Below are 18,464 nucleotides of genomic sequence, written 5' to 3' on the forward strand. Positions count from 1 at the left end.
TAACATGTACCAGTTTGGTGTCAACTTGGAAAACTTGGACTGATTTTTCAGATATAGATTCCTTCGACATCACCACTTTGATGTATTGCTGAGCAAATGAGAAACACACTTTTTATGCGAAATCATTATAAATCAGTTCAAAAATGATTTACTGGTGACAAGTAATACTTCACATCGGAAAGGGTATTTAGCGAGACTGACTGTTATTCAAATCAATTCCACTGGGATATACTGCTCATCAGCAAGGCACCGCCGCAGTCACAGGCATTCCGTCATGTAGTGCTAATATATTCAGACATAGTGAGTCACCTTGACGAACACCAACTGCTGCCTGTAATGTTCACAAACACTGACTTATCCTGGACTTAAAGAACAGCTGATTTATGAAGGTCTCAATTCCTGTGTAATTGTGTCTCATGTTACTGCTGTTTAGCAAGATAACACTCCCAATAACTCGATAAAAGTCAGACGAAGCTTGAGAAATGTCGGATAGGGTGTTTAACACTGATGGTGATTGTATCGGTTGATAGAATCTATGAATCCTCACGAAGACATGATATCAAAGTTAGAGCGGCCTTAGACCCATGAACCCGCTTCAAAGTAGGGAATTCCACATCGGGATTCCATGTTACTCTGATACAAAGAGAGATAATTCTGAAAATACATGAGAAAGATCGGTTGATGTCAGGTCAGATTGTTGTTTAATCAGTAAAACTTGGCCTTGGCTTACTGAAGTAACAAAAGTATTAAATGTAGGAATCAGGTTCAAAGTTGGGACTTCCACGCTGATCTGACGTGACTCATCTCGACCTGGTTTAATCCATCTGTCAGTCAGGTCCTTTTCGATTACTAAATTCGGATGATATAAAGAACAGGGAAATGTCAACGTTTGTCAACTGATGTGTAAGATGTTTATCTTCACACATTGGGATTGTTCTGGAATAGCTTAAAGAGCATAGTGGTGCTACTTTGGTTATTTGTTATTTGAATTATTTTGTTTAGTGTTTTCGAAATTTCGAGATTTCCCCGTTTTTAAAAACATAGGCTGCGCGTACAGAGGACAAGGGCGTTTAATCTGTAAATAATAATAAGACACCACATATAGATGCACAATACATGGAATTTAAATAAAACTTATTGAAATGATTTGTACTGTTACACGATAAAGAATCGCGGCAACATGTGTGTAAGTGACAGAGCGTGCCGTGAACATTGGCCACTCGCTCCCGCTGTGCGTTCTACCACGTGTATACCATAAACATGTACCATTTGGACGAATACTCCGCAGGTTCAATAAACAAGGTTGCTGGCATCTTAAACTTCATCCCTGAGTTTTGTATTAATCCAATCAAACCATTCACATCACATACTTTTTTTCGGTCCCTTCTGACAATAATGTGATTGCCAAGAATATCGAAAAACATGGAAAATATGAGGAGTTCGATTACAACCTGTCACACAAGCATGTGAATCTGAAGATGTACTTATAGCGATTTTCGATTACCAAGTTTACCAGGATATACTTGCAGCCATCTTCGACTATCAAGTGTACCAGGATATACTTGTCGCCATCTTCGATTATCAAGTGTACCGGGATATAATTGTAGCCATCTTCGATTACCCAGTGTTTCCATTCTATAAATACCGCGCTCCAATTCCCCACTGGAGGTTTGTTTGGGAAGTGGCGACATCCCCAAGTTTCTCTTATCTGAAAATCACACCTAATTTATCACGCACATAATATCAAAATGAATTGACAATTATTTTTGACTGCGTGGCCTTTGAATCAGGGTTTATAAGCAGCTATGGCAGTGTTCTGGGGTTTTTTACTGATGAAATGGATGTATTATACTCGGTTTTATCGAGATGGTCCTTAGCTTGAGTGCCGTTTGAAGAGACCTTCTTCTGGGAGTGGCAAGGGTTTAATTAACTTCGACGTGAATGTATTTGACCACTCCTGAAAAACCGAGCAAGACGAATGACTTTGTACTAACATATAAGTCGATTTGTTTTTAATGGACTCGTAGCGGTCTGCGTGGGGATTGATATTGCTTTTATTAGCCTCATGTGACATCGACAAATAGCTTCTCTGACAAATGTGGAAAGAACGTGAAAAAGTAAGGTCAATAGTTATACCGAGAAACGTTCCCAGAACACGTCGAGCAGCGCTGAAATAAATCTGAGACAGTGAAGACGTTGTAGTGGCAGTTAACAGAACATGGGTGCGGTCATGGATGGGGAAGGATATGAGATGAGCTGATTGAATAGAAGAACTTATTAACAATAACGGATGAGCGGAATGCCTGGTTTGACATCAGAATCACAACGATGAACGGCGTTTCCAGGTCAGATATCCATGAGGTGAGCGGTGTTTCCAGCTCATATATACAGGTACATAATACTACTTATTATAAACACAATGGGCACTCTGTGGAATGCAACCTTGCTTACATGATAAATAATATACATGTAGATACAACCTCGCAAAGCACACGTATCCTTGTCTGACGTTCAGAGTAAGTCCTTCACAAGAGAAGAAGTCTTACAACACAGAAACATTAACCTGACAAACAGGGAACATACTGTATTTAAAGGCCACGGATCGATTCTACCGTTTTTCTTCTCATCTATTTGTGGGTTCCCGTCGTTGGTTGAGTGAGTGAGTGAGTGAGCGAGCGAGCGAGCCAGTGAGGTTTTACTTCGCTATCAGCAGTATATCCAATAATATCACGGCGGATGACACCCAAAATGTTCTTAACTCGTTGATTCCATGCAGGGAATCGAACTCGGTAATTTTGCTCGACGAGCCAATGCAGTGCAGTGACCAGTGTACTGGAATTGTAATGGACGTTCATTTGAGAGCCTTTGATCTTCATCCAGCCCCTGAAGAGACGCAGGTATGTACTGCAGCATGTTATCTAACGTAATATCCTTGAAATGTGGTTGAAAGAAGGCTCCCGCGGTCATAAACATATTCTGTGTGACAATTACTCCCGCCCGAATCGATCTGAATTCGACATGTGACACTGATTGTGCCCTCTGCGGGTGCTGAGCCAAGTTAATGTCTGTACTCATCTTCAGACAGACATTTGACAAGATGACAGATGCTGGACCGGCTTTGTACCTTCTTCAGAGCTGACGGGTTCACACAATCCATGTCAACGACCTTTAGTTGGCCTTTAGTCGTAATTCCATTCCTGTGCTGTGATGAGTTCATACAAGGAACAAATTCTCACACCAACGATTTGTGTTCCGGCCTCAGACGTGCAGGATAGGCAGTAACAGCCATCATTGTCTGCAGACAGACGAGCGTACACATGGTACTGTCTTCCACATACAGTAGTTTGAACGATATTGTTTTAGTAGGCAGTAAGCATATAACGCCATCATGTATACAGCATTATGCCTTAAGTGACAGTACACGTAAAAAGTACAAGTGTCTAAATTCTAGGGGGGTGTTTAAGCTTATCGTTCACATGCAAGCGTCTTGATCAGCGCAAGCTTCCAGTGTGTAGAACACAATTCTGACATGCGTACAGAAACGTCTCTTTTAGAATAGCGCAAGTTTCTAGTGTATATACACGCCTCTGGTTTCTTTACATGTGTTTAGGCACTAGCCCTAGAGTCTTCTACAACATTTTAGTGTATTGGTCACGCGTTTGATATGTCTAGTTGCTAACACACACAGCACAAGCTCCTGTGTCAAGAGGTTGGTACACGCATATTGTTGTTTATGTAAGCACATGCTTCAAATCTGTCTCGGTAAGCATTAAGGGCAGAGTAGCTGGGTTGAGCTCATGCTATCAACCACCGGTTTGCCTGGTCCACACAGTCCACTATAATCTGGTTACTACGATATCGCTGCAATGTTGACAACATTGGCTCTTTTACGTTTATTACCAAGTTGGCTGCGAGTTAATTGTTGTTATACGCACAGTAATCGCCTCGTACACGTCAACAGAGTAATACAACGCTTCAGAGTGAGTGAGTGAGTGAGTTAATATTTAACGTCACATCGGCAATATCTCAGCCATATCGTGACGAGAACATATTTGACATTGAAATGTATATGATAAAAACCTGTCTACGAAGGACAGTAAAACAACTAGAATATCACAATTACAACTAAAACTAGTGTGGAAAGTTAAACATAATAGCACTATTTGGACAATACAATATAAAAACTGGCCATAGATCGCCAACAACTGAAGGTAGATCACCAAATTAGGGACCATGGAACAACGCTTCAGAAGATGCCGATTGATGAACTGAAGATTATATGAGGTATCAGGTTCTGCATATTTTAAAAGATGTCAGCAGATGCGGTGGCAGTTAAATATCCATGCACACTTCCGCATTGATGACTTGTTAATAGATGAAACGGATTTTATTATGTTACAATGTTATTATGTTGTAACTTGACAGCAAGTGTCCATGGTACCAGGAAGGAATGTGATTATGAAAACAAGGAAACCACATGTACTTGTTCAAAGAAACAGGAAATAATCATATACATCTATGAACACAGCCCAAGAAAAGGACAGGGCTGTCTCCAGAACAATAATTAGAAGGTACATCCACAACAACAGGAAGGAACATCTCCTTGTCGACAAATGTCAAGAATCGTGGATCCATTTTAGGTTAGTATCGGTATAACCATGTTTGTGTTTTGAATACAAGAGACTCGCGTCATTTTCAAGGATATATGTGATATAACTGAATAGTTTGTCTTCATTCCAAAATGTACGTCAATTCATGTTTCGAACCCACTTGCACAAGAGTGCACAAGCACTTAATACATGAAAATGACATGCTTATATATCGGTAGTTGACCTTCTTCGACCTTGTGTTGACTTTGAGTTTTTAAGATTGAGGTGTCTCCAATTGAGATCCTGCCACTCTGTGTGTGGCAGACATGAAGAGACATTGAAGATGTCTGGCATTGGCTGACTCAACCAAACACATACACAGTGTCAGGGTAAAACGTACCTAAATCTCGATCTTCTTTCCTCTTTACTTTGACTTTGCCTTTTAGAAATCCAACATTAACAATTTTTACGTGAAAATTATACGCGCAGTTATACAAAAACAAAATGTTGAGTCCTGACAGTTAATTTCAGTTTGTTGGTTCCAAAACGACTGAGACTAACACGAAGATAAAATTGGTTTTCCATTCAGTAATGCATTTGTCAGGTGATGTTGGATGTACACACACATATGTTGTCTGTGTGTGTTTCGTCATGTCTGTTGCGGGTAAATGTATGCCTTTGTATGTTCTGTGTGAATGTACCTTCGTGCATTTAATGTGTGAGTGCATGCTCTTGTATTCAATGTGCGAGTGATTATAAACCTACACGTATATATGTTTTGTGTGATTGTAAACCTATATATGTGTTACGTGTGAGTGTAAATCTATATATGTGTTACGTGTGAGTGTAAACCTATATATGTGTTACGTGTGAGTGTAAACCTATATATGTGTTACGTGTGAGTGTAAACCTATATATGTGTTACGTGTGAGTGTAAACCTATATATGTGTTACGTGTGATTGTAAACCGATATATGTGTTACGTGTGAGTGTATACCGATATATGTGTTACGTGTGAGTGTAAACCTATATATGTGTTACGTGTGAGTGTAAACCGATATATGTGTTACGTGTGAGTGTAAACCTATATATGTGTTACGTGTGAGTGTAAACCTATATATGTGTTACGTGTGATTGTAAACCTATATATGTGTTACGTGTGAGTGTAAACCGATATATGTGTTACGTGTGAGTGTAAACCTATATATGTGTTACGTGTGAGTGTAAACCTATATATGTGTTACGTGTGATTGTAAACCTATATATGTGTTACGTGTGAGTGTAAACCTATATATGTGTTACGTGTGAGTGTATACCGATATATGTGTTACGTGTGAGTGTGAACCTATATATGTGTTACGTGTGAGTGTATACCGATATATGTGTTACGTGTGAGTGTATACCGATATATGTGTTACGTGTGAATGTAAACCTATATATGTGTTACGTGTGAGTGTATACCGATATATGTGGTATGTGTGAGTGTATACCGATATACGTGGTACGTGTGAGTGTATACCGATATATGTGTTACGTGTGATTGTAAACCTATATATGTGTTACGTGTGATTGTATACCGATATATGTGGTATGTGTGAGTGTATACCGATATATGTGGTATGTGTGAGTGTATACCGATATATGTGTTACGTGTGATTATAAACCTATATATGTGTTACGTGTGAGTGTATACCGATATATGTGGTATGTGTGAGTGTATACCGATATATGTGTTACGTGTGAGGGTATACCGATATATGTGTTACGTGTGAATGTAAACCTATATATGTGTTACGTGTGAGTGTATACCGATATATGTGGTATGTGTGAGTGTATACCGATATACGTGGTATGTGTGAGTGTATACCGATATATGTGTTACGTGTGATTGTAAACCTATATATGTGTTACGTGTGAGTGTATACCGATATATGTGGTATGTGTGAGTGTATACCGATATATGTGGTATGTGTGAGTGTATACCGATATATGTGTTACGTGTGATTGTAAACCTATATATGTGTTACGTGTGAGTGTATACCGATATATGTGGTATGTGTGAGTGTATACCGATATATGTGTTACGTGTGAGTGTATACCGATATATGTGTTACGTGTGAATGTAAACCTATATATGTGTTACGTGTGAGTGTATACCGATATATGTGTTACGTGTGAGTGTATACCGATATATGTGGTATGTGTGAGTGTATACCGATATATGTGGTACGTGTGAGTGTATACCGATATATGTGTTACGTGTGATTGTAAACCTATATATGTGTTACGTGTGAGTGTAAACCTATATATGTGTTACATGCGAGTGTAAACCTATATATGTGTTACGTGTGAGTGTAAACCTATATATGTGTTACGTGTGAGTGTATACCGATATATGTGTTACGTGTGAATGTAAACCTATATATGTGTTACGTGTGAGTGTATACCGATATATGTGGTATGTGTGAGTGTATACCGATATATGTGTTACGTGTGAGTGTATACCGATATATGTGTTACGTGTGAGTGTAAACCTATATATGTGGTACGTGTGATTGTAAACCTATATATGTGTTACGTGTGAGTGTAAACCGATATATGTGTTACGTGTGAGTGTAAACCTATATATGTGTCACGTGTGATTGTAAACCTATATATGTGTTACGTGTGATTGTAAACCTATATATGTGTTACGTGTGAGTGTAAACCTATATATGTGTTGCGTGTGAGTGTATACCGATATATGTGTTACGTGTGAGTGTGAACCTATATATGTGTTACGTGTGAGTGTATACCGATATATGTGTTACGTGTGAGTGTATACCGATATATGTGTTACGTGTGAATGTAAACCTATATATGTGTTACGTGTGAGTGTATACCGATATATGTGGTATGTGTGAGTGTATACCGATATACGTGGTATGTGTGAGTGTATACCGATATATGTGTTACGTGTGATTGTAAACCTATATATGTGTTACGTGTGAGTGTATACCGATATATGTGGTATGTGTGAGTGTATACCGATATATGTGGTATGTGTGAGTGTATACCGATATATGTGTTACGTGTGATTGTAAACCTATATATGTGTTACGTGTGAGTGTATACCGATATATGTGGTATGTGTGAGTGTATACCGATATATGTGTTACGTGTGAGTGTATACCGATATATGTGTTACGTGTGAATGTAAACCTATATATGTGTTACGTGTGAGTTTATACCGATATATGTGGTATGTGTGAGTGTATACCGATATACGTGGTATGTGTGAGTGTATACCGATATATGTGTTACGTGTGATTGTAAACCTATATATGTGTTACGTGTGAGTGTATACCGATATATGTGGTATGTGTGAGTGTATACCGATATATGGTATGTGTGAGTGTATACCGATATATGTGTTACGTGTGATTGTAAACCTATATATGTGTTACGTGTGAGTGTATACCGATATATGTGGTATGTGTGAGTGTATACCGATATATGTGTTACGTGTGAGTGTATACCGATATATGTGTTACGTGTGAATGTAAACCTATATATGTGTTACGTGTGAGTGTATACCGATATATGTGTTACGTGTGAGTGTATACCGATATATGTGTTACGTGTGATTGTAAACCTATTTATGTGTTACGTGTGAGTGTAAACCTATATATGTGTTACGTGTGAGTGTAAACCTATATATGTGTTACGTGTGAGTGTAAACCTATATATGTGTTACGTGTGAGTGTATACCGATATATGTGTTACGTGTGAATGTAAACCTATATATGTGTTACGTGTGAGTGTATACCGATATATGTGGTATGTGTGAGTGTATACCGATATATGTGGTACGTGTGAGTGTATACCGATATATGTGTTACGTGTGATTGTAAACCTATATATGTGTTACGTGTGAGTGTATACCGATATATGTGGTATGTGTGAGTGTATACCGATATATGTGGTATGTGTGAGTGTATACCGATATATGTGTTACGTGTGATTGTAAACCTATATATGTGTTACGTGTGAGTGTATACCGATATATGTGGTATGTGTGAGTGTATACCGATATATGTGGTATGTGTGAATGTATGTGTGTATTGTTTTTCTATGGTCTGCGTGGATGTATAAACGTATATGGAGGCTGTCCTATTTCATCTTTGATTTTACGAATTGTTCTACTGTTTGATTTTACATATGGTATTAGTTACTACTCTCAAGTGTCCCTCATTACATACAGTGAAACGTTTTGAAAACTCTTTGCAAATGCTCTACAAAACACGATGATAAAACGTTCAGTAATATCAGATTCCATCTTATATTTTAAAAGATTACTAAAGGTCTCTTATTAAATCATGCGCCAATCCATCATGCACTTGAACGTTTGAAACGAGAAATTCAATTGATTTCCTCCTTAAGCGGATATCAGTCCAGAAATAATCTCGGTACAAACTTACGCCAATGGTCGATATTTGTGTAGTTTAAGCATCCGATACATGAGGGAGTAACGGTCGACTTAAACAATTTCCTGTTCTTTATACAGTCCTAATTTAGTAATCGACAAGGAGGACCTGATTGACAGATGAATTAAATCAGATCGAGATGAGTCACGTGAGATCAACACGTGGAATTCCGTACTTAAACTGAAAGGTTTAAATCAAAGAAAAAGGAAATGAGACTCTTTCACATATTTTTCTCGTTTCGTTTGGGTTTTCTCGAGTTATTGGGAGTGTGTTATCTTGCTAAACAGGTGTACTGTGAGGGTGGGCAGGCAGACAATAAGCCCACTGGGACAAAAAGCCCTGGGACAAAAAAACCTAGGCTAAATACCCCCGTGACAAAAAACCCATGCAAAATTACACCATAGGATAAAACACCCTTTGAGTTGATTTTGAGCTGACAGGTGATAACAAAATGTTTTCTAAGCAATTCCTCCCACTGCTGACAATTGTTACAGGTAAGGAGCATATGTGGAAACCATATGCACCCAGGCTCCTCAGTGACGATGTTGTTATTTTGTCAATGGAATGAAGTCCGCTAAATGTTTGGTTTAAATTGGTCACTTCCTCTTGTGGTATGTCACTGAGCATGGTGTTTATTAAGATGGTGTTTAAATGTTGTTACAGAGACACATGCTTATATGTTGAATACAAATGAAAGTAAATTTCCTGTTTTCCTGCTTCCTTCTTTAATGTTTGGAGTAGCTTATCAATTAATGATGTATTATGAAATCATCCTTCCCCACCTGTATATAAGGGGTTAGGATGGTCAAGTCTAGTATATCACACTGCATCATGGAGGTTCTTAGGAACAATAAAGTTGGTGTCAAGCTAGCGCTAGATGGGCATATGTGTACAACGAAAAGTTCAAATAAAAGTCGTTCTAGGTGGCAATGTTCAAATTGATCAGCAATAGTTTGTCCAGGTATTCTCCACACCAACCTGAATATGGAAGACGCGATTGTGATAAAGGAGCACAACCATCCTTCTGACACTAACAACTCCACTCGCCAAGTTCAAGAATATACTGTATGATAGTGTTCCTGTAGCTTTTGCCAAGCCTGGGGAGAAATTTGCATCATTAGAGTCAAGGATAGCTCAGCCATTGGAGTTAATTGGGGGTCATTAGCATTGGTGGTTTTCGTCAGGGTGACTATGTCTGTATGTGACGTTTTCACTGCATGACAGCAGTTGTGTCAGTGAAGGCATACCGGAGTATAACGTCTTCCTCTTTGAAAACGGTCTGTACGGGGTACAGATGCTGGTGTCTTTGTCAAGCAAATACTCCAGAAGTGCTTAAACAAAAACAACAAACAAATGGGGGTGACAAAGTGATGAAGCGAAGGAGTTGAGTGTCTTTCGAAACACACCGTGCCCTCGCAGAAAACCTTCCACTTCCGGTTATCTTATTTGCATATCGAAGTTGCGGACATTATTTGAAACAGTTTCATTTCCTTCTTGTATAATGCCATAGCATTGTGTCAGGCAAACATGGCTTGCCTGTAACCCATATTTCCCCGGTGTAAGCTGATTGATACAAGGCTACCTGGATCGTTTTGTCGTAACATAGCCACGCATGGTAATATCTTCCTTTGAACAAAATGAAATGTTTTCTGTTATTCTTATTTGGCAAGAAGTACATTTTCATGTTTGAGGGAATTGAGACATCATAACCAAGCACTGTACAGACAATCATTTCTGTTTGACTTCAACTATCCGATTAACGTCGAACATGAGATAAAACCATGCGATATAATATGACTATCGATTGCCCTGCCACATTTAACGGTTTCTATTTGGCCGTCTTTATAATGTGACAATCACTTGTGGCCCACCCGTGATTTAGCAATGGTTATTTCAGAAATGGGATTCAGTCGTTTCCTCACGTAGGGAGTGAAATTGGGCCTTTGTCGTGACGAGCAAACACTTTAATCTCTATCCTACCTCACCGCCCCTGAAAATGCATACTTGTTCTGCTTAGACAACTGTCGTTACATTTGGGTACCTCAAATACACAGTCGTGTTCTCACAGCCCCTTGAGAAAGCACAACGGTTACTGAAAATACAACATGAGGATATATAAGGTTCCAGGACCTGTATATTTGTATGTGTGTTTAGTGTGTCCAGGTAAACGTGCACGTGAATCAAATCGTCAGAAAATAATGACATGAATATCTCACGTAACATATTCCATAGTCAAACCAGATTCAATAAACGGCAAACTAGGGATGAAAGTAATAGGAGGGAATCACTGAACATCAGGTGCATACATTTATTGATTTCTTTACCATCAACGAAGGGCACGACCACACAGGAATGGGCAGCATCTCATCTTGACCACAGACAAACACCACAGACCTGATGCACATCGTCATTTACATCCATAATCGTTCACTCACAAAATACGTTTCTGCTAAAATAATGTTTTCTGTCGAAGTAACCTGTGTACTTGTATTTTGGTTTTGATATATGTGACATGTGTTTTCATGACTTATCGCTATATTTGTCTTTACTTCACAAATAACACACAGCAGTCATGTCGTATCAAAATAGCAGTATGTTCTGAAACATTAGACTCTGTGGTAAATCAATCCAGTTTGCGGTGAGAGGAAATGCAATTGTCTGATGGATGTCATACAGATGAATGTGCGACATTCAGGCTGCCAATAAATCATTTCATACTCTCGCTTGGCTTGAAATGCCTAATGGGCTGCAAAGGAAAACCAATTAGTCGATTTCTCATACTTGTATTGCATATAATATGATAATGGCGTGACGCTGTAATTCAGGACAAACATCCTCACAATGTGACCTCCTTATGTCCGGCATAGAGACCAGGGTCATATCTCTGATTTTACAGTGGTTGTAAGTTCCATCACACATTCAGGTGCAATCAGTCAGGTCAACGTGGATAGTCATCGGCTATCAGTCCCAGTTTGGGAGTTCCATTAGGTATGATGATCTTGTAGTCCACAAGAAGTACCGTTTGTGGTCAAGAATCACACGATAAGATAAAAGAAAGGAGACAGGAAACGAACGTTTATTTCGTTTTTATTCTCCCGACCATTTGCTGAATATTTTACCGAACTACGGATGTAACGAACTATGGTTGTACGTTCCATCACACATTCAAGAGCAATCAGTCAGGTCAACGTGGAAACTGAGAGGCAGTCGTCTCAATGACTCAAGTCATCGGTTATCAGTCCCAGTCTGGGAGTTCCAATAGGTACGAGTATTGTTTGTGGTCAAGAGTCACACGGTAAGAGAAGAGAAAGAGACAGGAAACGAACGTATATTTCGTTTTTTTCTCCCGATCATTTGCTGTATATTTTAGTCACAATGCACATACCGAACTACGGATATAACTAACTATCATTAGTGGTCCCTTTGAGTTTTTTACAGCCGTACTTTACAATACAGGGAACCAGTATCCAAGGACCATGGGAACTGGCAGTCAGTGGGTGTTTGTACCTAGCGTCCCATCTCTCCATCTCCAGTATTGAGCCCATTACTAGGGGACACCTCCATTGCTGACATGTATCTGAAACAGCAAACATTCCCCGTTGTATATGGACGGTATTGTAACATTGCTACATGATCCGCAAGATATAACACGTACTTTAACCTACGAGTCAAAAGGAAGACTACAAAATGTTTGATGGTGGCTCTATGAATGACAAAAAAGGACACAAATGTTATCTAGATAGTGATGTATTTGGTACGGATATCACAATGACGTTACCTTAAGTACACAGTGTTTCGGCGTCTGTTTTCAGCCTTGTATCTTTTCGTTGCATTTGTATTTGGTTGGTCAAATCCAATTTAGAAATATGTTCTGTCTTCTGCCCGACAGTTTATCTATAGACGTCCATCTGTACTGTAGTCTTGGTTTACACCAAGCCAGTCAGACAAAACCTAACTAGGCTGCCAAGTCAATATTTACGACACTGTCTAGTCTATCTATACTTGGTTCACCTAATCAAATGGAGACGACGCGTGTCAGAGGCACTGTTTACATTGTCTACACTAAGATTAGAAATAGTCACAAGACCGTGCAGCCAATTTCTTCCTTTCAAACATAATTCAAATATTGCCCCCAGACTTTGTGGAAAGGCATACATCGACGTAATTCGATAGATCTTTGAAGCAAATCGCCATTAAAATAGTTTCTGGACAGTATATGCCGTTTCAATACTTTTGATATTTTATAAAAATTGCAGTATAATGTTTTTTGAAAGAGTCGCAACACTGTACACACAACATAGCTTGTAGTCAGTTCTTATAAAAATGTCAACAAAATGACGTCAAAGACAGCTTATTAAATAGTACAATAGTTTTTTCAAAAGATTCGAATCGCTGTACACAAACAATAGCTTGTAGCCAGTTCTTATGAAAAAATGTCAACAACATGACCACGAAGACAGCTTATTAAATCATTTACACAAACAAAACCATAAACTACGAAATATGTTACTGTCCGGTGCAATATTACAACACATACCCCACCCGCTCTACTTATAAACCAATCAGGAAACGGCAGAAGGCGTGGCTTAACATGTTTAACGTCACGATGTTTAGCCATGGACTGACTTATTTGTATCATAATACGAGATCCAAGGACCCGACTCGCCACAGTATTTCGGCCTCCGGTCCAATATTAAACACACAATCTATACACAATTTATACAACAGGTAAATCTTCAAATCGTGTTTACTAGAATATACAGTTCGTGGCATTCGAGGGTTAGCTTTTGAAGATTAGCAAGCCATGTGGCCGCTGAAAAATATTGCGTGAACGTGGTGACCATCTGGGGTGAACAGAGTTGAACTTGCTTTATCATAATGTAGCGTTTTTATTAATTTGGTTTACTTGTAAAATATGATTGTGGTAGATGTTGCCTGTTAGTAAGATTGTTTGAATGGAGTCGATTAATATCGGGGTGCTTAACCTGGGAGTAGTACAAATTAATGTAATGATTAAAAGGATGTTGACAGTTGCTCTAAACAAGGATCTGCCAAGGTCAGTACACATTATCCAAAAGAGGTCCATCAGCACACAGTATCGATAGGCGGGCATAATAAAGATTCGGGTTGGAATTCAGCAACCCATTCTTGACGACTAACGGGATGGGGTAGTCAAGCTCGCTGACTTGGTTGACGAATGTCGTCGTATCCAAATTGCATTGATTGATGCTCATGCTGTTGATGATTGGATTGTCTGGTCCAGACTCGATTATTTACAGACCGACGCCATATAGCTGGAATATTGCTGACTGTTGCGTTAAAAACAAACTGAACTGAACTGTTTTGAAACGTTGGCCAAACAAGAAAAAGACCCAACTAAATCAAAAGCTTTCAACTGTCTTGCAAACACCTGCAAACTAACAGCATCCACCGAGAGATCAAATGTGTTCGGAAAGAAATCATCCCGTAAAAACTCAAATGTTATAAGATAAAGTAGTTTATTCCTTAAGAATTTAATCATGCTTTGATTTGTCTAAACTTTTCTGATATATTGTAGAAATTCCCTAATCTAAAGAATCAATGACAAAACATATGTCAGACGTAATTGCCTATTTTCACTTGTAAATTAGTGTCCCACGTTTTGACAGTCGAACAACTGACTCATCATTTCATGAACACATGGTATCATCAGTATTTGGTAGTAATTGATAAACATATGATAAAGGCAGAAATATTCTATGAATATGGAATTTTGACGCCTTTATTTAAAAAAATCCAATGGCTACATTTACCGAAACAAAAACAGCAGATCGCATATTCAGTCATGCATTCAAAGAACGTAGCTGTTATTGAAAGCTTGCCAGATTCACCTTCAGAGCGACCCATTACCCTTTGGTTTATTGAGTATTCATTGAACGACCTCGGCCGTCTAGACAGGGAGACCTTCTTTATTTAATACATGCTTAATAGGTTGATGTGTGTTGAGTGAGGCTATATTAGTCATATCTTTCCACATATAAAGATAACGTCTATATTCATGTATCAGAAGATGAATTATTTTTGTACACATCAAGATTGCCTTTGTGGCGACGAGACACTCACATTGCGAGGTTCATAAGATCCTTGTCCAGACGAGATAAGCTTCTGGTCAGTGGGACTCGACTGATTGTTATCGTTTCACTGTATCTGAAGGGACCTGGACATCGAAAAATATTATATGAATAGGTTATTGTGAAGATCGTTCCAGGCTTAACATTTAAACAAATATTAAGATAGATGTATCTTTGTCAAAATCAGTACCTGCGTTTGAAGTCTACTACGATATTAGCCTCAGGACAAGGATCGGTGGACTTGATAGGATGAGGTGTGATTAGTCTAGACGACAAATGTATCTGCTGACCACAAGATCTCAAACACAGACGTGTTTGGACTTCGAAGGATGTGTGTCATGCGGATTGGGAATAATGGAGGAATTCTTGCTCTTTCAAATCTGTTCATTTTCTGAACGACGTTTTGTTTGCTGCATGTTGACTTTCATTTCTTTCGCCGGCTCCACGGGACACTTCCTTTGAACAGAATCCTACTGTTTTGTTGCCTAACTGGTACCTAAAGCATGCGAACATTTCTGTCTTTGGAACTACATGCAAGAACCTATTGTCACATAATGAGCTGTAGATGCTATGGGGCTGTGAAGTCCAGAGATGCTTCATAGACAGAATATTTACGAAAACAAAAAAATAAATGTTTGGTCGTAGACATTACATCTGATCCCCGATGTTTTATATATCCAATTTATTTCCCCAAACGTTTCCTTTATTTCATCAGAATCTCTGTACTTCTACAGAGCTATCACACTTCCCAGTTATCTAACTAGATTTTCAAATGCATCTATTACTTGATCGTCTGGTTTGTTTAGATACAAAGATTCAAAGTACATGTAATTAGACTTTAGATTGGATTACATATTTCTCCTCTACCAGGGATAGGGATAAGATAATTTAAAACTTGACTAACTGACTTTGACTTGAGAGATAATTAGGTACCGTGAGAGGTTTCATTGGCTGTTTTTCTTTCACCCTTATTGGTCATACTAGTGTTGAAACAGCACCTGAGGCAAGGATATTTGCTGAAAGGTTTACTGATGAGTAACGTAATTCGTTGCACTCAGAGCACATTTTTTAATCCGTTGTCACAATAGTTCGGATAATGGGGTTAAAAAGGTCAGCTCAAACCCTGTACCCTGAGTATATTTTTTTCATAATCGACTTTTTAGTTGTATTTCAAAATAATGAAATCATCTCTCGAGTAAAATGTGATTTGTTGTTTTTCAAAATATGGAATGAATACCTAGTATTTGAATTCATCTCACATTGAACATACGAGCCAAGCCACCTGAACGACCGCAGTCCTATCATTATGCAACAGTCTCCGAGGACCGATAGTTACACGACGGGTTTAAGTCTCCCGTGGGCCACTACCCCTGGTGGTGTAAGTTATCAACGAAAGAATACGATATGCTTGAATGGTTGCAAAAGTACTTCCGTAAAAAGTACGCACGTGCTCGGTTATTGCCAGAGATTGACAGACAGAGACAGAGTTTATTTGCAGTAAAAGGCCATAGGCCCAAAATACATTCAAAGGAAATTTCAGTGTAGCCAGGGGCACAATGTGCTTTCATGTGTGTTTATAATAATCCTTTTAACATAAAATAGATACAAGGCAACAGATTTTACAGTGCCTACATTAGTATTCTTGAAAAGATTTGCTAAAGAATATACAGTATAAGGCTTTTTAACACATTTTGTAATAAACCTCTCTCTTAGGTGTGAATAGGATTCACAAATGAACAGTACATGGCATTCATCTTCAATATAGGTAAGACCTTTAGACTTGCATGATATACAAAATCTTTGATTATTATCAGTGTTGTTATAACGCCCAGTTTCTACAGCTATTTTAAAATTACTACACCTAAATTGTGCTAAAACAGCTCTTAAATGTGTAGAAAGGTTAAACGATAAATAACATTCAACATTTAACGCTGATTTAAAATACTGATAATAGTTGCATTTGGAAGAATTACTCAGGGAAGAGTACCAGGACTGTTTTAAATTATCTGATAATCTTTGTTTAAATAAGCTTATAAACATCTTTACATCACCAACATCTTGGCTCAACCAAACACATCCAAAACCAAAATTAAACAGAAGATTTGTAACTTTTGATACCCATGTAGTTCTACCACTATCATCTAAAGACTTGAGCATAAGGTAGCTTTGAAAAGGTAATCTGTCATGAGGAAGTTGTAACAATCTACACCAATATTTGATTACACGGGTAAGAGATTGTCTTGGACCTGTATCACTCCGTGTGTATATTGATCAGAGAGCATTATTATTCCTGGAAGGACTGCTTAACACTGATGTTAGTTTCATTTTCAAACGAATTCTTCACTACTGATTAGCTCAACATGATTGTAATGATAGTATAAGTGTAAATACTCTCATTTACACCATATGCTATATCTTACCTGTAAATATGATCCTACTGAATATGTTGACATTTATCGTAATTCAATTGTATTTGTTACTAAATATCAATGGTCAAATCTTGTAAGAGATAAAGTCTCAAATTTGAAGCAAATGTCGTTAGCTCTGAACTTAACTACAGAGTCAATCTCCACAGATACTCTCTCTTACGCAATCCAGCTGCTGGTAACAAACTTTGTTTAATACCTCTTAATGATTCAGATTATTTCTATGACCTATCCTACCTTATCCGTGTTGGCACTTTCGCTTTACAATCTAAAGAATGATTTTGTGGCACATATGATGACATTGTAAAACATGTATTGCTGTTTTGTCCACAAACGGAATGTAACAGAGAGCGACTATTTAGCTCTCTTATTGATCTTTTGGATGTTACAACCTTTGTAAGTGATGATGCTGATGCTGATGCTGATGCTGATGATGTATTGATTAGTTTTCTACTTGGAGGTGTGCCAAATGAAAACATTAGAGATCTTGATACCTATCTGTGGATTCAATAGTATGAAAATCTCAAGTAAAACTGTTCATGAATGGCAAACGGTTTTTCCACACATGTTACTAGATTCACTTCCCCTAATATATACATATCTTCAAATGTTTTTGTAGTTCATAACTTGCATACAATGTTATATCTGCTAAATCATGCATGTGTATCTTCAATTTTGGAGGAAATAAAGACGATCAATCTATCTATCTATCTATCTGTTACATCTCAATGTCCAGATGTAAGCACGTCATGTGCACTTCAAATCATGGTTACATTATACAAAAATATATTTACTACACGACTTACATTCTCTAGACTTCCGTATGAGGCTATTGCTAACTGGAAAATCTTGGAGTCAGACTGGATGAATAGA

This window comes from Haliotis rubra, unplaced genomic scaffold (assembly GCF_003918875.1).
Source record: "Haliotis rubra isolate DU_JTF1 unplaced genomic scaffold, ASM391887v1 Scf22, whole genome shotgun sequence".
NCBI lineage: Eukaryota > Metazoa > Mollusca > Gastropoda > Lepetellida > Haliotidae > Haliotis > Haliotis rubra.